General features: G+C 36.6%; 1 pseudogene; it reads left to right on the top strand.

The window, feature by feature from the left end:
* The first annotated feature begins 1,056 nt into the window (after nt 1-1,056).
* Nucleotides 1,057-25,135, top strand: LOC149297870 (electrogenic sodium bicarbonate cotransporter 1-like; annotated as a pseudogene).

The following is a 25,135-nucleotide window of genomic DNA, read 5'->3' as shown; positions in this document are numbered from 1 at the left end:
GAATCAAAACTATTATCTATTTACACTGTAAGCATGCACAGTGAGTGTGACACCACTCCTCTTAACTTTCTAATGTGTACGTGTGAGAGTTAGCTATTGATAGTGTGATCGTAACATTATCCTCAATGGTATCTAGGGATTGAGATTATAGAGGGGATTGATGACTCAAGAATAGGTGAGATGGCGACACTGATGTAGTTTTCCATCACAAGTTCCTTCTCAAAAATACACTTTGATCCTGGGCCATACAATTTACACTACACGTAATCTCAAAAACTGATCTCTTTAAAATGTTCAGTGTCCTTTTTTAAAGGGATAGTAAACATTTTGTTACCAGAGGGTAATTCGTAAAAAAAAACAAATCATGGCTGGTGAACATAGCAGTTGTGTGACAAATATCAGATGGGGAGCTGGACTGCTGGCATTCCCACCGCCTGGCAATACGTACATCTGTAGTTTTCATTCACCTGTCCATTGAAGTTAAGTAACCTTCCATTCTTCACTTCTCCAGCCTTTATGATCATCTGGCATCATGCCTGGAACATAAGTTATGTTTGATCAGCTGCAGGGGTATCACCAAGGACCCTTAATAGGGTCTGTACATGAGAGTCTCTCACTCTCCATACTGTGAGGGCCCTCCTGCAGTGTCAGTGGATTTCCGTTTCGGACAGTTCAATCCTAAGAAATGTTTAAACAAAGAATTTGACAGCAGATAAGAAACATTCAGACTTTCCAGTGTGTAATTTTGTTCCTACTGTAAAAAGGCTGCATAGTTAGCATAAAAGCACTTTGTTTACACTGATTTGTTTTCTGAAAGTTCTCTGGTGAGCCATAGTGTGATCTAAATTGTGCTGCTTGCAGCTTGTTCAGGTTAGAATGGACAAGTTTCTTTTTATTTGTAATGTGTGTTTTGAGTCCACCTTATGTGTGCATGTTTAGGGTAAACTTGAGAAAGTCTAATCAGAACACAGCCTTGTAGTATATAAGATAAGCTCTGTGTTCTAACCTGTTCATTTTGGCCATTGCTCGTGCCTTCACATATCTGTCACTTGCAAAATGAAATTAGAAGACAATGAAGGGTTTCTCAGTTACCAAGAAACAGATGCCACAAAATATGATAATCGAAGTTGTGGTCGATCAGAAGGTCTGAGAAGTAGAAGTTCCATCATTATTTCTCAATCTGCGAATCGTAGTATTTTTAGTAGTAGGAGAATCCCGAGCGCAGAAAAGGTTGAATTTATGATCGGTGAGGATGATAATGACGAAACTGAATCGCTGTTATTCACTCAGTTAAATGAACTTGTTGCTGTGCATGAAGACGTGGAATGGAGAGAGACAGCAAGGTATGGTTTTGTTAATTGAAATAATAAGAACATGGCAGATACGTTTTAATCTTTGATTAGACCTTCTTAAATGTACGGCTAATTCAATTCTATTTTATTAGAGCAAACACCTTAAGTATTATGTGCTGGGTGGGACGTTGGCGGTCAGCTTTCATTAATATCTAGTAAATACAATTTGTTTAACCATATTACAACTCAATAGCTATATGAACTCAATGAACTATAAATATTATTACACACATAATATTACGCATATACATGTGCCTCGTAATATTAAGCATTACCTTTCCAAATTTGAATTTCATGGTCTCTGGTGATTATCTTTTTAGTATTTCTTTTGACTCACTTCCCAAAGTTCCACACATTTTATAGATACTGATGGAATTCTAAAGGTAAATATTTTTACTACATTTGTAGTCATTAATAGACATCACACCTTGATCTGATTTCTGTTCACCAGAATTACACTTGTTTGTACAAATGGCCATGAGGCTTTCTCTCTGAAATAATCTAGTGAAGCCAGGTCTTTTCCCTTAGCTAGGTTCTAGGTCTAAAGGCATTAGTAGCAGAAGGAGGGGATTATGATTCCCAGATTTTTAGCAAGACTTCACCTAGAGCATTGTGTACAGTTCTGAGGACCCCACCACAAGATATCGACATTCTACAAAAGTTCAGAGAAGGGCTACTAAAAATGGCTTGCAGGATAAAAATGATGAGGAAAGAGAAAGGGATCTCAATATGTAAAGGTTGTGGGAGAAAAAAGAGAGAAGGGGAAGTGATAGAAACATTTAAATACATAAAGGGAAGGAGGGACGTTTATTTTAAAAGAGGTCATAATGTAAATATATAGGGTCAGAGGCATAGATGTAGTGTAAGGAAGGTGAAACAGCCTCCCAGCAAAAGTGGTAGAGTTTAACACAATAAGGGGATTTAAACAAGCATGGGGTAGGCATATGACTATCCAGAATATAAGACAAGATCAAGGACTGATTAAAGTTTGAGTCTGTAAAGCAGGAAAAAAACCCAGCAGACTAGATAGCTCAAATGGTTCTATTTCTATGTTTCTATTTACTACTTTCTCCTGGCTATTTGCTTTAATTTTGGCATTTTTTTCTCTACATTGACAAAGGTCACCATTCGAATGCCAAAACAATTGTTGGAGATATTACACAACACTTCATAAAATACATCTATTCAAGCAGTATGACAAAACTAGAACTGACAGACTAACACAAACCAATCCAATAGGTTTACAATCGAGGAGTGGGTGATAGAGAAACATAAGGTATGGAGGAAGGGCCAGAGTGTGCTGCAGATTGACGTGGGAACAGAGAGGAACGTGGAGGACCAGGTTTAGGAGAGCTATCCACAGAGAAGTAGAGAACAGAACGAGAGGTGGAGAATGATTTGGAATAGTCCAGCTGAGCACAGTGTAGTGAAGTAATACCGAGAGTTGGTGTCCTCTACTGGATAAGAGATTAACGTTTGAATGGATCAGGTATAGACCGTCTCTATAGATGGCACTTTGGAGGGAAGGCAGAATTGTGAGAAGATGGAGGAATGTGTTGCAGGCTTTGAGAGGCTGTAGGGGGTAGTGTTAACTGTACCGCTAGAGTAGCCAGGGGCAGTAAAAAGGCAGAAAAACAAGAAAAGGGGTTAGTGAAGTGAAAAAAGAGAACACAACAGACCTAAGAACACAGGTATTACTTCTATTTTGCCAAAAACAGTAAGAGAATGGTGCATAGATCAGGAATCCTCATACTGGATACATATACTTAGATTAACCAAACTAACGGAAATATGTTTGCATATATCTTATAGTGTTTGCTGAAGCTAATTTCACATTAATGTGGATTTATTTGTAATATTGCAGTCCACATTTTGATTTCATGTCGGGTCTCCTCTCATTCCTGCCGGCTCTGCTAAGCTGATCTACTCTTTTTTTATTCATTACTTTATTGGTAACTGATGGCCTGATGATTGAAATAATATAAAGAGATATAACTGGTTATAAGGACATGATTAGCTATGGCTTGTTGATTCACTAAGAAGTGCAGTTGCTATTTTGAACTTAAGAGGGAATTGTTCTGCTTGGAGGCAGAATTGGAAATTGCTTTAAGGTGGGGATTTTGCTTCTTGTGGATCAACAGCAGGGTTGAAGTTCATGGACTTCATGTCTCCTTTTCCAACTAAATTACCAAATGAAATGACATTCACCTAAATCATCTGCTATGCCTGGGAGCAAACCACCTCTTGTCCTTGGGAGCATAACAATAATGTATTCAATAGAAACAACTTTAATAGGTTAATGATCTCATTTTATGTGTTTGCAGTTTTGTTTTCTAATTGTTTTTTTTTTATTCCACCTCACACCTGTCCATTAGGGATTCAATACATTTGTTGGCAATTCTTTTTATGGACTCAATGGAGATTACATATAGTAATTCTGTTGTAAAATGATAAATGTGGAACAATTAGAAGGAACATTTCATTTAATAGTATGGTGATTTTAAGCTATGTAGAAATCACATTTCTGATGTCACGATACATGCTGATGGAAATGCGGTGTTTAAAAGTTGCTTTTCATTATCTGTTAAGGTTTGAATTTTAACAAAGACATTGCTAATTTGTATTGTAATGGTATAGATGGATTCGATTTGAAGAAAAAACTGAAGATGGAGGAGAGAGATGGAGTAAACCTCATGTCACAACCCTGACCCTACATAGCTTATTAGAAGTAAGAACAAGCATTGACAAAGGAACTATTCTCTTGGATACAGAAAAATGCACTTTTAAAGACATTGTGGGTATGTAAAATATTTACCACTTCTTCTACAGTTTAGTTAATTCATTAAGAGTGTGGATATATTTGCTGATGCAGCAAATTCCAAAAATTCTTAGTTACAACAACATTGCCACTTTGAATCTTATTTTATCATTTTAGATTTGGAAGATGCCCAAAGGGAAGCATTGACCAAATGAATGGTGACAAGATATTTCAGATTTGACTTTAAAAAAATATTTATTTTAGTATATTGGTGAAACATCATATATTATACCTAAAGTTTTATATAGACACTACTGTAAAATCTCACATATAATACTCACAATTTCCCTTTTTTTTTACACTTACATAGTAATTACACACAAATGCAAAATAACATGACCTTGAAAGTTTTCCTGTAAAATGTAGCATGCTTATTATACATGAATGTGTACTATATATAACTATATATATTACCTCCTACTATATCCTATAATAATGAACTGACATTCTTTTTTTTGTAGAAAATGTAGTAAATATTAACATTACTAAAAAATCAATAAGTCAGGAGGAGAAGAAAAATATATTATACGTTCTTCTTCAAAAGTATGTACATCAGACACGGAAATCACGCAGAAAAATGGTGGCAGAGATGTTAACCTCATCATGCAGAGGTGAGTCTTTCATGTTTAGTGTTTCCATATAAATTATTTATTTCTTCTTAAAGAAAAGTATGGATTTCCTTTGAAACTATATTCATAAATATTTATTAGCATTATAATAATGTATAATGATGTTTTTGGCAATTTTGCTTAGGATTTCTCCCACGTTAGCTGCCACTGCTAAAAAAAACCCCCAAAACAATTATATTTGGCAGCATCCCAAGTACAGTAATACCTCACATATGTAGTGTTTTGATGGCCAAAATGGTCTCTTGTATTGGACACCTTTTAGAGGATATTTTATTGTGTACATCTTTACAAGGTGTTTGGGTCATTTTTTTTATTTTTCAATTTTTTACATTTTATTTTTTTGCTCTGCTCTCATTTATTAAAACATACCCTGTATTTTTATGTTTATGTTGCAGGAAGCAAATCCTCTCAGAACGGTGAAAGTATTGAATTTTCAGAAACACCTTTAAAAGACCAGGTGGGCTACATAATTTTCATTTTACAGCTTCTTTACTCTACCGGTACTTTCCAAACCACTTTCATGACCTAAGCACGTAGACAATGATTATGAACATTTGCTATATTTCAAACATTTCATTTACAGTACATTTATTTTGTTTACCATGTGTTATGAAATTCCATATACATGATGCATCAACCTTCGCAAACCAAAAATATTAATTTAATAAGTAAATGTTGAGACCTGGACCTTTGAACATTATAAATTACAAAATATAACAAAAGTGATACAAAATGAAACATTTGACTATAAAGCATCAAAATGTATTCAACATTGTAACAATACAAATGGATCAAGGGAAGAACAGAAAAATGGCTAAGGAAGAAAGGTTTTCTCAATTTCTTGAAGCCCTATTTCTGTCCAGCTGTTCATCTCTTCCGTCATAAATTTCTCATTAAATGAAGAGTAGCTTATAATGATACAAGAGTTGTAAAGGTAAATTACACAACCTAGCAACTGTAATTTTGTTGATATCATGTTGGTATATTTTGTAAATTAATTAGTTTGACTGAATTAATTTGCGTAGAAAACAGAAGAGCTTTATATATTAAAAAAATATTCTTCTAATAGGTAGGATAAAGTATTTTAATACAAATGCACAAACACTGCTAAATACTATATTAGTAATGTTAACATATCATATAGCACTGCGGAATATGATGGCGCTATATAAAGCAATAAATAATAATAATATTATTATATAGGCAGTTAGCTATGGTTAAACCTGTTCAGTGAACAAAACAGGCATCCTGTCCTCAGTTCCTGATACCTGGTTTGACCTGGATTGGTTTGCTTTGTTGATGTCTGGCTCTGACCTGGTATTGTTTTGGCCTCCTGGGTTATTCAACAAAGTTTATAATAAGTCAATAAGTTCAGGTGGAGTACCCTACAGGTAAACAGGTTAAACACTAGGGCTTCAAATGGACACAGGCAGGGGAAAAAGGGGGAAAACATAAACAAACTAGCCGCTGCACTCAAATGGGTGTAGTCCACTCTCACTCATAAAATCCAAATAAAACCCAAAAAGTGAGGCGCTGGCCCAAAATGCTACACTTTTGGCATAGAGGAGGATCCAGGTCCCCTGCAGCGCTGCGGAGGATCTGGATCTTAGTCTTGTAGTCAGACCTCTATTTGAGGTGTGATTACAAGATGACCTTGAATATAAGAAGAGGGGTATTTTTCAGAGCATTTATAAACTTATAAACAAGCAAATACGGTATTTATTGATCATTGATCCAACTAGTGATGAACTGAGTCCAGAACTATTTTTATTTTTGGTTGTTTATCAACCATAATTGATTCTACATATTTATTGTGTTTTCTTTCAATATTTTTTCTGTTAATTTACAAATGATCTATCAATTTATGAAGTAGGTAATTGTAGAATTTTGGGCAAGCACCTCACACTTTAGGTAGGTGTTTTTACTTATTTATCATCTATTCTGTGTTTTATTTAAAGCAGGGTAGGTTATACCAAATGTGCTGATACTCTTTAGCTTTTATTAAAACATGCCACAAACAGAGGTCATTTTGTCAGCCAACCCTTGCAGCCTTAGCAAGACATATCTGGGAAAGATGTAAAAAAATAATATGTTATGTCTCATAATGCTCACATAATGCTCATCAAGAAAGAATATGTCATACAGCAGTATAATATATGTATTCAAGAAATACTAAATGACCACTAAAACCCTCCTTTATTAAAAAAAAATCATGTAGCATACAAAACAGTTTAGAACATCCACTTTTCCTAGCTTACATTGGTTTTTCAACGATAGATAGATAGATAGATAGATAGATAGATAGATAGATAGATAGATAGATAGGAATGTTTAGTGTACTATGATAAATATAATTTTGTTTTGCCTTTTGTTTGTTTTAGTTAAAAAATAGATTTCAAAAGAAGATCCCTGAAGGAACAGAAGCCGCAAATATTCTTGTTGGTGAAGTTGACTTCTTGACAGAGCCTTTTGCTGCATTTATCAGATTAAAAGAGGCGACGGTGCTTGGTTGTCTGACTGAGATTGTTTTACCTTCCAGGTAATACATATGGATAGTACTGCTGTCCAGTGTCAAAGGTTTTAGAATATGACAATGTTAAAGGGTTGGAAATGTATTTCATTAGTTTACAACAAATCCAGTTACAAAACGCATCCCGAGGTAGGAAGGCTAGTAAACGGTATAGAAAGTTACATTAATTTTTATTAATGATTTCCTTTCTAAACAAAACACACCAGTAACCGTATTAGTGGGGACAGGAAGGTTCCACAAACATGTTCAGAATTAATATTTTTGGAACTCACATCTATTGTTGAACTATGGATTATATGAATATGAATTAGCTCACATATTCTAGGTTTCTAGGTGGGCTAGGAACTTTCAGCACAGGAGGCATGCCTAGAAAAATGACAGCCCAATATTGCAAAATATAGCACATTAACCAATGCTTAAAAACTCAAAAGAGATGCCAGTCATGTTGTAAATCACTGTTACTCTAGGAACCTTACTAGCAACATGTGGCATTGCAATTAAAACACAAAAACACATTTTAAAACATTTAGTGGGCATCAAATCTTTTCCAGCCCTCACTTTAAGTTTGTTCTTCATAATATCGATGAGCTAACGCTCCAAGTTCTCTGCTAAATCATGTGCAAACTCCTGCAAAACGCCTATAGGGGAAAAACATGGGCTTATTAAATACCGTACTGGCTCGGATATAGGCCGCGCCCGTATATAGGCCGCACCCTAAAAGTTTGGTGCTTTTTTTTCTTTAAAAAAGCACCAAAAAAACATGCTGCCACTCTGTCTCACCTCCCCGAGATATGCTACCACTGTCCTCCTCCCCCCCCGAGATATGCTGCCACTGTCCTCCCCCCCCCGAGATATGCTGCCACTGTCCTCCTCTGCCCCCCCCCCGTCTTACCGGAGCAGACTCCCGGGTGTCTTGCGGGGCCGGCGGGGGACATCTACGCAATACGCGTATAAAACCTCCGGTGCCGGCACTTCCCCCGTGGGAAGTGCTGGCAGGGGAGGCTGTCTCAGCGTATCGGGGAGTAGGATGCAGGTCCCCTGCACCGCTGCGGGGGATCTGTATCCTAACCCCGCTGCCTGCCCGGTGCCCGGGACTACATGTCCCGGGCGTCGGGCGCTAGACCCGGAATATAGGCTGCACCCCCACTTTAAAGACTTAAAGTGGGTGAAAAAAGTGCGGCCTATATTCGAGCCAATACGGTATGTGGCACAGGTGCTTTCCCCTTTTGGACTATAAATATTATAAAAAGGTACACTATATTACACATATGTACAGTTTGCTTTTAAGAACTATGCATGTATTAGTACTTACATAGTGCCACCATATTCTGCAGTGCTGCACAATGGGTAAATAGGACATAACATGCATGGCATCACATAACAGTCTGGACTTACAGAAACAAAATGGTAAACAAGAGCCCTACCCAAAAGAGCTTACAATCTAGAAAAACTCAACAGTATGCGCTCATAAACTAATGACTAATGTCAGTGTAACTATTCATTCTTGATGCTCTGGTTTGTGGCTATATACTCCAAACCAGTTCTCACAGCTTAACTGAAAATCTGCAGCACATTAGGAGTTACTGCCAAATAAATTCGAGGCCTAAAAGAATGGCTGGCTACTGACTGTAATACATGGGCATTTACCTTTCCATAAACCTATGAATACATAAAACAATGAAACATATAATCCCATGCTTACTCACTAATTTTGCCCTTAGTGACTAGACTCCAGACAGATTGAGGGAAATAATAATAATAAGCATATGTTTACAAAAGTACACAAAAGAAAGCTTTCCTACCAAAACACACAAGGCCAGTTTTTATTACCGTTATTAATCTTAATGAATCATAATGTGTGCTTTTTTTAAAAAAAAAAATTCAATTACCAATGTTGTTAGCAGATAAACCTACTGATATAAATAGAAAAATCTTTCTGAGCCATTAAGTAACATATGTAAAATCAGCACAGCATAAAACCTATACAAACAAGCAACAATTCCAAATGTTAAAAGAGCAAATTAACACCTTACGATCCAATTAAGGCCCACGTATATGTGCAGCAAGCAGCTACAAGGTGCAAAATACATAGAATTTTGTCTGTTTTTAAAACCTACGTGTATTTGTTTCATATTATAGGAAATGGGTGGCACTACCATTTAACATGATTTTCCTATTTTATGCATTATTTTTCTTTGCATCACTTGTATTTATCTATTTATAAATATTTTACCAGAAAGAATAGGAGTTACATTTTTCTCATTATTAAGTATAACCTCGACAGCATTTACAATTAGAAACAAGGCACTTCTACATCTTTTTTTTTTCTTAAAACTTTTTAAAAAACCTTTCAAAACCTAGAACCACCGAGAAGCTCATTTTGCTAGATTTTAACAAAAGCATATTAATACCTGGTTTATTCGGTGACTTGTACAGTATAACTGTTAACTTTATTTGCAAACTTAAAGGATTTATTTATTATAATTTCTAGGTTTCTATTTATCCTTCTTGGTCCGAGAAACAGAAATAAAGCATATCACGAGATCGGGAGAGCTATTGCTACATTACTCACAGATGAGGTACGTAATTTGCTAAACATTTCACCTCTGGCATTAAGAGGAACACTGCAGAGACAAGTCACGAAGGCTGGACTTGGGGCTCCTTAAAACAGACATTATTGGGTGGGTGGCTAATCTTGGGTGCCTATCAAGTATAATACCAAATGGCAGGTTATTTTTCTTCTAAACTGGCCTCAAGACCTGCTTTTGCCTCTTCCAAAGTTCTTTATCTGACTCTCCCAACCCTAAAGGTTTTTTGTTTGTGCTGAACATTTCATTGTATAAAATGAATAAATAATTAGTGTACTGTAGTCCCAATAATCATTAAAGAGACATGTTAACAGTGCAAAATCTACTTTTTTTTATTATTTTTACTATTATTTTTAGTTGTTCAGGAAAACTGCATATAATGCTTTAAGCAAAGGAGACCTAATTGCAGGAATCGATGAATTTTTAGACGAACTTGCAGTTTTACCACCTGGCAAATGGGATCCTACAGTTCGTATTCAGCCACCAAAGTTTCTTCCTCCACCTCGGAAAAGGTATATATAATAACTACTGATCCGGTAGTTATCTAACATTGACTTTTACATACCAAAAAAAAATGATCAACCTTTTTTCAAAACAGATGAAAACTGGAAATGTGCTAATTATACATCTCAAACACACAGATAACCTATGTATAGCTCACCAGCTGGTGAACTTTAGCTACCATATTGTTCAGTCGTCAATGGAAGCAAGAGACCATCAACCGCTGGAGAGCTATTTTGGCTATATATTTTGGCTACATTGCCTAAATAATAAGAGGTTACCCCTTTTCTCCTCTTATCATTTCCTAATGACATCACAGAAGGTCATAAGAGCAGAGGACTAACGTTTAGCCAAATGGCCCATTAATAAAGATGCCCACATCTGTCTCACAATATGCTCAATCCTCACTAACCTGTCTAGAATGTAAAGGCTACCACCAGAATTATGTAGAGTTTTTACACACAATTCTATGTATAACAGTTCTAGATCTAGAATGGTAATGAATGTTTACCACAACTTTTTTCTTTATCTTTCCACTGCTGTCTACAAAGAGATGCAGGTTGAGGGGCATAAAGCTCTGTACACCCATGAGGATTAGTTATTGAAATGCATTATAAAGACATGGTTTGTGATGAAAGTTTACTTTTACTGTTTGAAAAAACAATTTCTATGAATTTGATACAAACATAATGCTAAAAGTTTTAAAAAACACTAGTCATACTTTGAATATTTCTTTCCAACAGAAAACTAAATCTACAGCGAGAATTTAGAACACATTGTAATGGAAATCCGTTGCATCCAGAGGAAAAATTGGCACACGGATATCCGCACGTCAGTGAGGAACTAAAAAGAACTGGAAAGTAAGACAAATGTTCTAATCTCTTAAAATTAAAGGTTTACCCTTAGAGGAAGGTCATCCTGTAATGTTCCTATCTTTGAGTGGAAGGCAATAGTTTCCACAGTCAGGTTCCACAGGTTGATTTAACTTCCAACACAGCAACAATTTGTTTATTTACAGAAATTCCACTTGAGTAGAGTTAATAGGCAGGGGCCAGCGGGGGACATCTACAGATAACACGTATTCAACTTCCGGTGCCGGCACTTCCGCCGTGGGAAGTACCGGCAAGGAAGATTGTTCGCGCAGACGTTCACCGATGCGAGCAGAAACAACCTCCGCTGCCGGCACGTCTGCAAGATGTGCTTTAAAAATCTCCCTTGCCGGGACTCCCCCCGTGGGAATGCCCGGCAAGGGAGATTGTTAAAGCACATCGTGCAGACGGGCCGGCAGCGGTGGTTGTTTACGCGCATCGCTGCTGCCGGTGAACGTCTGTACGATGCACTTAGACAACCTCCTGTGCCGGCACTCCCCCGTGGGAAGTACTGGCAGGGGAGGCTGTCTGAGCGTATCGGGGAGTAGGATACAGGTCCCCTGCACTGCTGCGGGGGATCTGTATCCTAACCCCGCTGCCTGCCCGGCGCCCGGGACTGCCGGGCGTCGGGCGCTAGACCTCAAATATAGGCCGCACCCCCACTTTAAAGACTTAAAGTGCGCCCTATATTCGGGCCAATACGGTATTTAAATTAATACATTTTAAATATATACTTTTATATTGCGTATGAAGTAATTCATAATGTGCTGGGGAGTGTGTCTTTTCTTGTATATTTGTTTTAGTGTGGGTTTATATTTTAAGACCAAGCAATATTCACTAAAGACAAATCATGATCTTTGTTTGTGACATAAAAATATGTATGTCTTATTAAGGTTCTTTGGAGGACTTGTAAAAGATGTGAGAAGGAAAGCACAGTGGTACTGGAGTGATTTTTATGATGCTGTCAATATACAATGTTTCTCGTCTATTTTATTTATTTATTTGGCAACTGCTACAAATGCCATTACTTTTGGTGGTATGCTGGGTGATGCTACAGACAATATGCAGGTATGTACTGTCTATTACTTTTATAGCCATTAATGAATTACAGCTTTTCTTCTGCACACAACCAACAACCAAATTTTTTTTTTTATTTTAGTTACTAAATATTGATTACTTTATTTAATTTTTAGGGAGTCCTTGAAAACTTCCTAGGTACTGCAATATGCGGTGCATTATTTTGCCTTTTTTCTGGTCAGCCTCTTACCATACTAAGCAGCACAGGACCAGTCCTGGTTTTTGAGAGGTTACTGTATAATGCTAGCAAGTAAGTATTCATTATTACTGCACTGAAATAGGTAGTTAATGTGTATGTGCAAGAGTGTGTTAGCAGGTTTGTGTATGTGTAAGTGTGTGTGAGCATGAATGTCAATATATAAAGTGTGTGTGAGCATTAGTATGTACGTGTGTAAATATGTGTGACAGTGCAAGTCTTGCACAAACTCACATCTCAAATATGTTACTACTTTTTATGTTTTAGAGACTATAATCTTGAATACTTGGAATTTCGACTTTGGATCGGACTTTGGGTGGCATTTTATTGCATTGTGTTGGTGGCTACTGATGCTAGTTACTTGGTACAATATTTCACCCGCTTTACGGAAGAAAGCTTTTGTGCACTTATAAGCTGTATATTCATTTATGATGCGATAAAGAAAATGGTGAACATGATGGATCAGTTTCCTATTAACTGGGGATATGTTATAAATAACGTTACCCAATATAGCTGTGATTGCATTTTTCTTGACAAAGGTAAGACCAGAGGACCATTAAAATGTATTATTATTTATTGACTTATATAGCACCATCATATTTCACCCACATAAATATTTCTTGTTGCGAACACGGACAGAGGCCAGAGGTGTTAGTAGAGGGATGGGTGAGGAAGAAAAGCCTGGCAGCAGCATTCATGATGGATTGTAAGGGGGCAAGACAGGTGCCCAGACGGGCCTGCAATAGTCAAGACAGGAGATGATGAGGGCATGAATATTAGCCTTAGTTGCATCTTATGTTAGTAAGTGCAAATGTGAGCATTGTTTTTAGATATAGGTGGCAGTATTTTTATACAGGCTGGATGTGAGTGGTGAATGAGAGGTTGGATTCAGTGGTGACACCAAGGCAGCAAGTGTGTGATGAAATCATGATGAAAGTACCATTGACATTCAGGGAAACCGTTTAGAAGTCCAATTTTGGAGAGATTAAGTTTTAGGAATTGTGCAGACATCCAGTCACCGGCCTACATGAGTTACTCAAAATCAAAGGACAAAATCAGTTTGCCAAGGGAGGTAGAATGAAGTGAGAATAGAATGGGGTTCCTAGAACAGGTATCTGAACATAATTTATGAAAGCCCTTATTATGTGTACGCAATATATGTGAAATGCACTGAAACCAGTTGAACGATAAATTAAAGAGATTAAAACCTTTTGTGACTTTACATTTCACTCTATAAATATATTGGCAACCTCAATGATATAACAATATTAATTTTTAATACATTTAACTATGCCCATAATTTATAAGATAAAATAAAAACAACCTAAATTAATGTTGATAATAGAATATTAGCAGCATATTTTAACTTTGAACAATCTCAAAATATATGTGTATTTCATGTTATACTCTCGCTTTAGGAAATGATTCTACAAGCAATGGAACAACATATGTTACAACAAACTCATCATCCTATATGGTAATCTACACCATTAACATTTTTTAATCTGCATAATTAAGTAGCCTTACAATATAACTACTAGTAAAAACCCAGGATTGTGTTTTGTCAGTTTATAACAATCTTCATTTGTCATACAAATAATAAAATAACTGTTCGCAAAATACATCTTAAAAGCACCTGAGCGCAGGTTTACCTAATGTCAAAAAGTGCACATCTGTGTGGGCATCTGAATAACATAGAAAAACATAGAAATAACATAGAAAAAAAGATATACGGTAGTTACATAAACTGTCAGAACCTCGGGCGTCTTTTCTTCTAACGAAAACTATTTTATCTCAAGAAGATATCTCTGTGTTTACAGAAGCTTATGTAATTCTACAACTTGTTCTATGTTGGTCCAATTAAAATTATCACCTTCAACTAAATCCTGTGGACATCTGCAAATTAACTAAAGAATGATCACTCAAGATATACATGTTTTCTGTTATTGTCTCCTTAGGATACTGAACTGTTTTTAAATTGGACACATGTCACAAAAAGTCAGTGCCTGGAGTTTGGAGGACAACTGGAGGGAGGAAGCTGCGGCTATGTGCCCGATGTTTATCTAATGTCCGTTATACTTTTCTTCGGGACATTTCTATGCACATCATCTCTAAAGCACTTTCAAAACAGTAGATATCTGACCACAACGGTATGCAACTTAATATAACATAAAAAAAATCATATTTTATTTTAGTTCTTGAAATAATTTATAATGGTAATCTTTGTAGGTTTGTATTTAAGACACCTCAAGCTGTTTTGACCACATCAGGATCCAGTTCAAACCCAGGGAATTCATTGAGCCCCCTTTCAATAAGAACTTCACAAAGTAGCAAAATAAAAAAACACCCTATCATTAGCTGGAACATTTCCTATAAAGTGTTTCAGGATAATTTGTAAACATCAATAAGAAAAATAGATGTAGCCAAATTAGAAATTAGACTTCAGTTAATATCGATACCTTTGATTGGGCCAACCTATAAAAAAGATGTAAAGTTATGCTTTCAGGATCTCAGATATCTTCTATTCAGATGAGTAGGGTAACATAAGGTGGTAGTAGGTTGGAAGAAGATAGAAGATTCTTACAAATGAGCCATCTTGCATATCAACTCCACATCCATACTATATTCCTTTAAGTCTTCTATCCAACCAATCCAGGTCTTTACTTTAGCAATCTTCTCTTATTGCCATAACTTCAAAAAGTTATGAATGTACATGACAGGATCTCACTTATAGGTGACACAAGTTTGTTTGTTTTTAACTCTCAAAAAACCACTGACCACTAAATTCCTTTGAACATTTCTTTTTTGTTCTGGAATATGCTCCATCCTATTAGACCACTGTGTTGTTTCTTTATTTATCAGATGAATATACTAACAGTATACTTCTCCATCATTCTGAAGATGTTTTTCTATTTCATTTACCTGCAGAGTGCAAATTTCACTTCATTGTATGGTTCAGCATTCTAAATAAACCTATGCATAAAGCAACAATCTTACGTGATTAAAAACTAGCAGTAGATCTATTAGATATCTGCCTTATAACGCTTATGCAATGGGAGAAGTCATCTTCACTTTCTGTCCTCACGATCTGCATGATTACTTCTTTCTTTTACTAGCTTATTTTTGTTGGCTCTAGCTTTAACACATTTGTGACATTAGGATATACTATTATGTAACACACAATAGCATACCAAAGATGTTTGCACCAGCAGGAACATTTCTGTCATGAGACAACCTGGAGTTCCTTGGTGTACAGGTACACAACAAATCAGCATGTGCTTCTATTGGAGCATTCTCCCCTAACAGCGTCAGGGCTCCTTCAAAAAATAAGGCGAGAAAATCAATTAAAAACAATGAAAATTAATAAATATTTAAAAATATTTTTTTAAATACCGGTGTTGTAAGTCTCGTCATCCTAGACAGAAGGTATAGGTGGTACTGATTGAATATGTTTTGTCAAAATTACAAAAAAAGACTGCTGAAGTTTTTTTTTTACTTAATGCTTTGCTTTAAATGTTTAGCACAAAAGAGACTGCATGTGTCATATTCTACATTACACACTTGCACACTAAAAAAAATAATACATTTGCATTTTCCTCTCTGTATCTTGCTATGTTAGTCCCAATGGTACTGTATAAATGTGTGAGCAATTTTAGATTCAGATAAAAAATATGCCTAGAGACCTATGTAGTCTTGAAAGCCATCCATTATATACTCTAGTTAGCCAATAAAAGTATCATCTTTAACAAATGTGTTCATTTTCTTTTCCTACGATACAATTCAGTGAGCATATTTTATTGCATTTTATGGGTTTTTTTTAGATAAGGAGGCTGACTGGTGATTTTTCAGTAATTCTGACAATCCTAATTTTCTGTGTACTTGATGCAATTTGCGGATTGGACACTCCAAAGTTAATTGTTCCAACTGAATTTAAGGTAAGTGAAAAGTATTAAAAACAACATGAATAAAAATAATTGTAATTTGTATATTCATTTTCAGTTGTAGGAAGTATAAATATTATGTGTACTACATACTGTTCATGATGTAATATCCAGAGAAGAACACAATTCTATCTCTCATATAGCGCAAACATTGAAAGTTCTTTGTTGTATGAAATGTATGTGATCAGGTTTCATTCTGTTTTGGGGAGTGACAAATATGTGTGTTGCCGCCATCATATTCCACTGTTCCACTTCTTTAGGATGAGCGGCCCTGAGTTAAGCATGCTATGGAGGCTGTGCTGCAGGCCTGGACTGGCCATCTGGGCAAATCCATCAACTAGTACTCACCCAATGCAGAAAAATGCATTGTGTGGCCACACATATCTGTGCTTAAGCCAGACTTAAAGTGCCAGGACTGGACTGGCTCAGTCCTCCATAAATAGGCCAGTTGGGAAGGCTAATTTGCCCCTGAAGGGCCAATTTTACGTTTTTTAGTCTTGTCCTGGTAAATGTTTATTCATATTTTATTTATAAGACATGGAATGCGATGACAAATCAGAACTATCGGATCCAAACTTGTCTGTCTTTCTTTTTTTCTTTTTGCTGTAAAAACGTCAAAAACCTTTTCTTGTCCTATTGTCAGGATAGCCTTATGGCTATCCCATGCATGCTTAAATGTCCTTGCTGTTTTAACTGCCCTACTATCTGTTGTGCCTTTATTCATTTTACAATGTTAATGCATAGTATGTTTTTGTCTTTGAAGCCAACAAACCCCGATAGGAGTTGGATAGTGTTTCCATTTGGGAAGAACCCTTGGTGGGTATGTCTGCTTAGTAGCATTCCAGCAATCTTGATCACAATCCTTCTGTTTATGGACCAACAAATCACTGCTGTAATTCTTAATCGCAAAGAATACAAACTGAAGGTAAGCTAATTGAATGATTTACTTCTTACCAGGGGCCCTGGTCAATTTTGGGTCCCTGACAATCTAGTGTCAATCTAGTTTTCTTATACTGGAAATTAAGTTTAGGAGTCTAAGGACAGGCCACCTGGATCCCCATAGGTCAAATGGAACTTGGCTTTGGGTTAATTGAATTGTGTTCATGATTGTTTACAGAAATCAAATTTAGAATTTTTCAGTGCATTTTTGTTTTGCATGCACTTCAAATGCACTATAAATGCATATGATAGCATATCATATACATTCAACATGCAGTCTATACATAACTAACTCTCCTTAATGGAACATAATAAACTCAGATCTAAGTCTCTCCTTTTTTGTGTCTTATCCTGCTCATACTTAAACAAAATATTTTATTGTTCTGCAGCATAAAATACAGCGCTGTACATAGTAATCTAGGTTAGCATTGACAGAAACCCGGTTTGATTAATTTGCTTGATCTGCAGACCTGGAAGCTGTAATTGTTGTTGGTGATATTTTGGGTGACTTTCTCTGCTCAAACACAACACTGAGCTGATTTTTTTTATGGCAATGCTAATGAAGCACGTTCCTCCCTAGACTCTCATTAATCCGAATGTCCGTCGGAATGATTTACAATAATCCTTTGTATTGTTTGCTACAGACATTATGATAAAAGGTGAAGGTGATTGTCAGGTAGATTGAGCTAAGGTAAAAGGTAAAATTTTTGGAAATTTGATACCAGTTTAAAAAGTTAGGCGTTCCTTTCTAACAACAAAGATGAGCAGAATTTGTTTCATTTTTTCAATATGTAATTTCTCATACCACTTATGAGTAGTTGATACACAGAAATGTATTCATACATACACATAAACTATTAATTTACACTGTAATGAGCTGGCTATAATTTCTGTGTTGCACATGTCTAATTCATGTTTTAATATAAAGCATAAACACAATTTCCTTATTTTGTACAGAAAGGCGCAGGTCTTCATTTGGATTTCTTCTGCATAGCTATATTAATCATTGTAACATCATTCATGGGACTTCCTTGGTATGTCTCTGCAACAGTGATCTCACTTGCACACATGAACAGCTTAAAAATGGAATCAACTCAATCAGCTCCAGGAGAGCAGCCAAAGTTCTTGGGAATCAGGTAAATAGTGAACATATATTGAGATTTTCTTACTGACAAGTGACATTAACAAGCGCTTTCTTTTTTTTCATTGGCCTTTATTTTTTGGTGTGGCCCTTTTTAATGGCATAAAAGTTGGGGGGGTCAATTGACAACTGTAGATAGCATTACATAGTAAATATGCAGGGATTTTTTTAATATTATTAATGTTGTATTTACTAATTTCCTTATTCCCTTATACTGCAGCAAAGGTAATATCCTACTTCTATCGTACTGGGCTCCATTTTGTTCTAAAAAAATTTATATGAAAACTGCAAAACTGATTTTAGTGAATAATCCCAAATGCTAGCTTTCTCCATTAACTCCTGCAGAAGCATGGTGTTTCCATATTTTGCCAATGGATACACCATGCAGTTATTATTCTTTTTAAATCTGCTAGGCTATTATTTGACTGATTAGCTACCTGTGCAACGATCAAATCATAATTGCCTAAATATAGGTTTCCTTAAATATTGGCATATATTTTATAAAGACTTATTTTATTTATTATATTAGTGTCTTTTATTAAGAAATTATTTTTTTTTTTTAATTATAAATTCCCGTGTGAATTTTCAGAGAACAAAGAGTTACTGGATTGGTTGTGTTTATACTTACCGGAACATCAGTTTTCCTAGCACCTGTTCTTAAGGTATGTCAAAGAATAAACTGCTAACTTGATGCTGCACTTTACCATTTGTATGTTTTTTTGTTAGATTTAAAAGCTGTGTCACTTTCCTAAATGTTATATCTTTAGATTGTGTTTAATAAACCTATGTTTTTTCATATACAGTTGAATCAGTACCATACAGTTCCTGTTTCCAAATGTGCATAATTATCCCTCATTAAAATATGTCTCCTATTCTGTGGAATTAATATATTTTGGCATTCTTTAAAAGGGCAGAATAAGAGTATGTAGGTGTGTTCAAAATGTCAAGATCCCTTTTGCAGCATCTCAGCCTTGCACACATATACTTAGTGTATATCTTTATAGATATATTGACATTACTGGGCTTGGCAAAAAATAACTAGTGGTAGCTTGCCTAATAACAATTGCAAAGTGTTTATGTATATTTAATGTAGATATATGTTTTAATTTTTAGTATATTCCCATGCCGGTACTTTATGGAATATTTCTTCAGATGGGTGTGGCTGCATTAGGAAGTATACAGGTATTTACTTTTTATGTGTCCTTCATTGCATGTAATTATTTGTAGCATGTATGATTTTTTAAATCTGTTTAATCTTATTACAAGTGCTGTATATGAACATAGGGTTGCATGCAAGAGGTTGCATGCAAGAGTTTGCTTGACTTTCTAAGTGAAAAGTGAAACCAATCTCTGGTGTGTGGACCCATCATCCAAAAAAACCTGCAGTGAACCCTTTTAAGTATGAATAAATGTATATATATATATATATATATATATATATATATATATATATATAATTGTTATACTTAATAGTTCTGGTGCTGCTTGCTCGGGCATTTCAATATGGGCCCTTTCTTCTCTCCAGACCATCAGACTCTCACTTTCGTGCCCTGGCTGTTGAGATCAGGCTGTTCAGACTCTCTCTCTCTTAGAGACTCTTCTCCCATGCATGGAAACCAGAGTTCCTAGCGCTTATCATAGGGTCTGCATGATATACCTTTTGTGATGTGAGAAGAATCATCTTAATTGGTAGTATCCATCCTTAATTTTGTCAAGTAGGCACCTAATTCTACTACACAGAGCAAAAATAAATTATTCTGTATTTTTTTTCCATTAATACACTTGAAGAATATTTGAATATAATGCTTTTTATTAATGAGAATGTATCTTTTTTTTTAGTTTATGGATCGACTACAACTGGTATTTATTCCACCTAAGTACCAGCCTGACTTCATTTACCTACGTCATGTTCCATTGCTAAAAGTCCATTTATTCACTCTAATTCAGATACTATGTTTGGTAATTTTATGGATATTAAAATCAACGTCGGCTGCAATTATCTTCCCTTTAATGGTAAGTGTCTTGGAAAGTACTGATGGGTAAAACAAATTAATAGAGAATTCAGGGGTACCTAAGTGCAGTATTTCTTCCCCCTCCCTCGTAACTAAAACACTCACAAACATGCAAACTCACTCTCACACTCACTTACTCCAACACTATACACACACCTCTCCTATGCATCATAAACTCTAGGCTCACCCCTGACACTCTAAGACCAAACACTGACACATACTGAAGCTAACACCATACATTAACACACACACTTATGCTAACACCATACATTAACATTCATACAGTACATATTCATTCAAATACCCACACTAACATCACATAGTAGAATGCACATTCATGCTAATGCTATACACAAACACACTAATGCCAACACCATGCAGTAACACACACTCAAACAACATACAGCAACACATACACATTAGTAGCATACACCATAAACTCACATACATTCACACTCTACAACCAAGCACTTGTACATACATACACACACTCTCTCATCACGGTAGCCTGCATACCTCACCCTACCTCTACCTAAATGATATTACATGACCCCACTGGGCACCTCAGTTACCGTAGCTACTTAGTGCTGTGCACCTGCAGCATCTGCCTTAGTGTACCCTTATATATATGCTATGTGGAACTTGGGTTTTGAAATCAACATAAACTGTTACATTGTCACGCACAGTGTTGACGGTGCAGTGTGTCCCCCACGAGAGAAGCCTGCCAGTCTCAGGAGAGTTCTTCTCCCTCCAACCGGTTCCCCCTTCGGTTGAGTCTTTTTGCATTTGAGCAGCCATGGGACCTTGTGGTGATCTTCCAAGACCTGGTGTCAAGGGAAGACTTGCAACAAGCTGAGGTCAGGAAGCCAGAATTCAGGATAGTCAGAGTCAACCCGGGGCAAACACAGGAGCAAATTGACACTAGAACATACTGAGGCAGGATACTCTATGGTTAACAGATCAGAGGGGAAGGTGTAGTGGTTCTCTGATGGTTTTTATAGAAAACAGGAAGAGAAATTGGCGCCACAATTAAAATGGAGTGAGGTAATACTAGACAGATTCCATAAAAGCGAAACATTTAGACATTTTTTAAGACTTTATGAATAGTTGGTAACTATTTATGTAACTGAATGAAGCATTTTGAAAAACAAGAATGTATTTTATTTCTAAAATGCACACTACAAACATATTTTTTGTACACAGGTGAGTTTTTTGGGTTGTAGAGGGGATCAAAACGCTTATATTCCTTGTATTTAATATATTTACTTGAGGTATGGAATCATTGGATTTTTTATCTTGTTCACATTTTCTTAATCACGTTTCCAACTGTGTTTGTGCTGCTTGAGAGAGCAGTGCAACATTTCTAGAGGTATTCTTAGGGTCTTCGATGTTAAGTGTAGCAATTCATGATTTAAGGGTTGTTACAGATATGCTGGCTCCTGCAGACCAGGCTGCTGGGAAATTGCCATGAAGGAGGTATAATTACGCCCACAGTATTTAAGTCACTGGTCTGCAGATGTAAAATTACGCTCCCAGTCCTTAAAGAATATGCGCCTCATTCTGAGAAAAAAATTGTTAAAGAAGGAATGGGGTAAAGGCCTGTAGGATCTGTAATTTTTTTAATGTTCTTTGTGGTACTTATGTATGTATGTATTAAACCCCTTCAGAGACAAGGTAGTAAATAATGTTCATTTAACACAAAAATGGTTTAACATGTTTTATTTCAGTGGTCCTATACTAGGGGGATTAACATACTCTAACAAAGCAACCTCTAAAAATAAATGGTACTGTCATGGACCCAAGAATATCCAATGAATGACATGCAAATCTATTAAATGTCAGCAACACATTTATTAATTATCACAAAAATGATTTTGTTTCAATTTATTTACAAAGAATTAACATTTAAGCCAACAGTTATCTGTAATCAGCTAAATTCTGGTTTGTTTCTTTGTTTTTTTCTTAAGTTGTTGGCCCTTGTTGGTATACGGAAGGCAATGGAATGGATTTTCTCTTTGTATGAACTAAGTTGGCTGGATGATATTTTGCCGCAGAAAGAGAAAAAGAAAATTGAGTCAAAAATAGAGGACATTGACTCAACTGACAGTGAAGATGTAAGAATTATACAGTTATTAAATGTACTGGTTTATTTTTTTAGATTTAAGCATGTACTACTGTCATTGAATGTGCTAAATTATAAACAAGCAGCTAGCGTAAGGAGGAGATAAGTATACAGCCATATGTGTTACCGTAAAGCATCTATTTATGGTCCCATATGTGAATGAGGGCAAATAGCAGCTTCCCATACAGTCTACAACATAGTGCAGCCTGTGTTTATAATAGCTGGAGGGCCCTAAAAATTCAACCAAAAAAGTGTAAACCAGCATCATTACTGCAGGGTAGATAGTAGCTATACAAAGCTTGGTGTTCATTGGATGATATTGCTTGGTAGCCTGCCTTTCCCATTCCCCATTTTCTTATGTTATGCAACTCTTTGGTTGCAAAGTGGGATTTGCAGTTTATCGTTTTTTTTTTTTTACCCCTCCATGTGTCGCTTAAACTTTGTATAGTTACCAGTAATATAATAGTGTAGGGACAGATCTACAAGTATTGCCTCCTAGTGACCTCATTCTACTAAGAGCCCTATCAGGGAATTGAAAGTAAAAAGAATGTATCACACACCAATCATTAACTCATGCAATATTAATCATGCAGTAACTGTCTCGCATGCATGCCCGTAAAATACATATCACCCAGCAATCACATATTTAACATGCAACCCTGTTACACAAATATGTAGGTGCCTGTTTCCCAGAATGATATAACACAAAGCATACAGTATATCTTCAACCAAATAGACAACTTCCTTAACAAACTATATTGTCCAGCATATAAAGAATCTCCTGCCCTCTAGTTTCTACACCATGGACTGCCCTTAGGAGTGTAGTCCGTGTACTATGATAGTTAAGATTTTCCATTTATAATAACTTAAAACACAAGAAAATATCAGACATATACCAATGGGAACTTACTAATGGACTTGTAACCAGCCCAAAATAGAAATGGAAGTCAAACACACTTTCAGTCACATAATTAATTCACACAATCATTTATTCTCTCACTCATTCACACAAATTTTCCACACATTCATTCATTCTCTCACCCATTCTCACAATGCACCCACACATTCATTTATTCTCTCACTCATTCTCACTGTTTATTTATTCCAATATACTTACTACCCACCTTTCTCCCTTTTCTACACCCTTCTCACTCCCTTCTGCCCTATCTACCCCCTTCTCACTCAATTCTGCCCTATCTACCCCCTTCTGCCCTATCTACCCCTTATCATTCCCTTCTGCCCTGTCTACCCCCTTCTGCCCTATGTACCCCGTTCTGCCCTATCTACCCCTTATCACTCCCTTCTGCCCTGTCTACCCCCTTCTGCCCTATGTACCCCATTCTGCCCTATCTACCCCTTCTCACTCCCTTCTGCCTATCTACCCCCTCCTAACTATCTACCCTCTCCCCCCTTTGAAGTTCAATTACCTGGAACAGCATAGAGTGATGGGAGTTATGATGTACTTTAGAGCATAATTATAGAATTAAAAAGACATTGGAAATGGTACAGCATAACACCCATCACTCTCACACACATACCAATCCACACATACCAATCCACACATACCAATCCACTCTCACTGTCACTCTCACTGAATGCTTTCTTACCTTTCCTCTGTCACTTTTCTTCTTACAGCAGTCAGCTCCTTCTTCCGGTTTAGAGGGCACGGACAGCGGTGGGCGCGGCTTCAGTGTTGTGCGCCGGGATCTGACCCCAGCGCACAGCAGCAGTTGCCGCGCGCATCGCAAGGGAGCGGTATCGGAGGTCTTTAACAGACCTCCGGCTCCCTTGAGTGATTTTAAGCCGGTTAAAAGGGAGATCCTTTAACCGGCTTAAAATCACTCAAAGGAGCCGGAGGTCTGTTAAAGACCTCCGATACCGCTCCCTTGCGAGCCTGCTCCTCCAGCGGCGGACATTACTGTCCGTCTCTGGAGGGGTGCCCGGTGCCGGCAAGTTGGCACCCCCCTGATAAGCGGCATCCGGTGCGGACCGCCCCCCGCTAGGTACGCTAATGGGGCAGGGAACCAAATCCTAGTTACAGCTCTGTGATTGGTTGCTGATCCAGGGACTTCCGTGGAATCGCTACTAAGCACTTGTAAGAAGTCTCCAAGCTAATGCTTCCTAGTTTTAGTAAAGGCAGACAGGGAAGGAAAAACATAGAATCTCCAATAACTTAACAATGAAAGCTTCAGTTTTAATGCAGTAAAGAGTATTGGAATCCACAAAGTAAATAAATATACAGTTTTAGGGCCTAATCTTATCTTAACTTTCGCTTTGTGGTAACTTCTAATTCAAAAGTATTTTTCACAGCATGTCTATTTGTTGTTTACCCGTATCCAGTTTCTCACAGTCTCCCTTTTTTCCAGTCTGAATTAAAATATCAAGAAAAGGCACCAGAAATAAATATTTCGGTGAACTAA

Source organism: Sceloporus occidentalis, unplaced genomic scaffold (genome assembly GCF_023333645.1).
Source record: "Sceloporus occidentalis isolate IW3139 unplaced genomic scaffold, rSceOcc1.0.p SCAF_36, whole genome shotgun sequence".
Lineage (NCBI taxonomy): Eukaryota > Metazoa > Chordata > Lepidosauria > Squamata > Phrynosomatidae > Sceloporus > Sceloporus occidentalis.
Note: the sequence above shows the minus strand (reverse complement) of the source record. Positions and strands in the feature narration are given on the sequence as shown.